At 56.0% G+C, this 2,364-nt stretch overlaps 1 long non-coding RNA gene across 1 annotated transcript in view; it reads left to right on the plus strand.

The window, feature by feature from the left end:
* Positions 1–1,199, plus strand: part of LOC140629804 (uncharacterized) — a 20,355-nt gene extending 19,156 nt beyond the window's left edge. The window contains exon 2 of the long non-coding RNA XR_012027627.1: positions 60–1,199. This is a non-coding gene — a long non-coding RNA (uncharacterized lncRNA). The remainder of the gene's footprint in view (positions 1–59) is intronic.
* The last annotated feature ends 1,165 nt before the right edge of the window (positions 1,200–2,364 follow it).

Here is a 2,364-nt window from a genome sequence, read left to right on the forward strand (position 1 = left end):
TGTATGTATGTATTTATTTATTTATTTATTTATTTATTTATTTATTTATTATTTATCAGAGACGGAGAGACGGAGAAGCAGGTTCCATCCAGAGCGCCTGACCTGGGACTCTGAGCCCGCGTCTCCAGAACCACGCCCTGGGCTGAAGGCGGAGCTCGACCCCCGAGCGGCCGGGCCGTTGCCCCGAGTTTGTCTTTGTTTGTATGTATGTGCATTTATGTATGTATGTATGTACGTACGTACTTACTTGCTTACTTACTATTTATTCATTTTCTTTTCTTTCTTTCTTTCTTTCTTTCTTTCTTTCTTTCTTTCTTTCTTTCTTTCTTTCTTTCATCAGACACAGACGGAGACGGAGAAGCAGGCTCCATCCAGAGCGCCTGACCTGGGACTCTGAGCCCGCGTCTCCAGGACCACGCCCTGGGCTGAAGGCGGAGCTCGACCCCCGAGCGGCCGGGCCGTTGCCGCAAGTTTACCTTTTTTTTCCTTCTCTTTTTTTGGAAGGTTTGTTTGTGTCCTTGCGTGGAGCCTGCTTCTTCTCCCTCTGCCTAGGTCTCTGCCCCTTCCTCTCTCCTCTCTCCTCTCTCTCTCTCTCTCTCTCTCTCTCTCTCTCTCTCCTCTCCCTACGTTCGGACTTCTAGGTCACCCCATCAGAAAGATGCCTCGTGGGATGGGACCCAAGAGGTGGTCCAGAGAAATAAGGACCCGATCTCCCCCCCCCAACCCCCCGCCACTTCCCTTGAGTCCAAATCATGAAGAAGACGGGGAAAGCAGGCCAGGCAGGCGGACGCCGGAAATCCCAAGTCCACACGCACGCACGAGCACCAGAACTGATGCCCAACCCACTCCACCTCTTTCAGAGGGCTGAGAGGGAGGCAACCACGGACAAAGCCTGTTTTCCAGGACGAAACCGAGATGAAGGAACAGGCGGAGGTGGAGGCGGAAGGCTGGAAGGTTGACGGATAAGAGAAAGGAAAAGAGGGACGGACGCCTGGGTGGCTCAGTGGTTGGGCGGCTGCCTTCCTCTCGGGGCTGGATGCGGGGCGGGGGTTGGGGAGGTGGAAGGGGTACCCTGGGCTCGTGTGCCCGCATCGGGTTCCCTGCGGGGAGCCTGCTTCTCCCTCTGCCTGTGTCTCTGCCTCTCTCTCTCTCTGTGACTATCATAAATAAATAAAAATTTAAAAAAAAAAAAAAAAGAACGAGAGAAGGCAGCTGGAGAAACTACATGCGAACGCAGACGGTAGACACAACCCCAGGGGGGAGGGCTGGGCTCCGTGAGGGGTGGGACAGAGGCCAGCGGTTTCCACGAAGAGCCTTTCGATGGACTGCTGAATGGACTGGATCTGCGGCTTTGGCTGCGAGCCTCCTTGGATGGTGACGGGACAGGCGAGGACAGGCCCGGACGGACACCCCGCAGGCCCGCCCGAGGGCCTGCTTGGAGCGCACGAACACGTAGGGCACGTTCTTCTCTTCACGCGGCAGGCAGGCAGGCGGGCGGCGGACGGTGCGGGATGATCTCCAGGGGCTCGGCGTCTGCAGCCAGCCATCAGGATGAACTCAGAGATGCCTCTCCACAGAGGGTTTTGGCGGCTTCGTGGGCTCCTTTCCGAAGCTGCTTGTAGTTACGGGACTGCTGAACACGCGTCCAGGAGTTTCTTGGGGAGGTGGGCATCTGCCAGGGGGTAGGCCTTCGGATTCACATCAGCCTCAGTCATCTCTGCGTATCCGCGGTCCCTGTGGGTTTCCTGTAAAAAGACGTGTCCTGGGAGCTACCTATCACCGTCACACTTCATACGGATAACCGGTTTTGTCCCCACGCGCCCCCGCCTCCGCCGCCGTTGGGGTGGGCGGTGGGATGTGCTGTGCTCCCGTCACAGTTTGTGGGCCTGGAATGGTGGTGATCGAGATAGACCCTTCCGCCACCTCATTACAAAGAAACAAGACACGTGTGGTGTCTTCTTAGACCCACAGGCACAGAAAAGAAAAGGAGAACTACTTATCCCCTTGTTCCACCGGGACCCACCCGGATGCCATGCCCATGCCGGAGGGTCCAGGCCCCGAGGGACGGGCGTACTCAACTTTGCTGTGAACTCAACGGATTAGTGGAGTTGTGCCTCTGAGGATTTGTCCACGGAAACTACTTCAAATGATCGATTTTGTCCGTCTCGTGTACTTTTCCTTGTGACGAGCAAGCAGGTTAAAAAAAAAGAAAAAGAAAAAAAAGAAAAAAGGGGGGAATCCCTGCGTGGCGCAGCGGTTTGGCGCCTGCCCTTGGCCCAGGGCGCGATCCTGGAGACCCGGGATCGAGTCCCACGTCGGGCTCCCGGTGCATGGAGCCTGCTTCTCTCTCTGCCTATGTCTCTG

This window comes from Canis lupus, unplaced genomic scaffold (assembly GCF_048164855.1).
Source record: "Canis lupus baileyi unplaced genomic scaffold, mCanLup2.hap1 Scaffold_270, whole genome shotgun sequence".
NCBI lineage: Eukaryota > Metazoa > Chordata > Mammalia > Carnivora > Canidae > Canis > Canis lupus.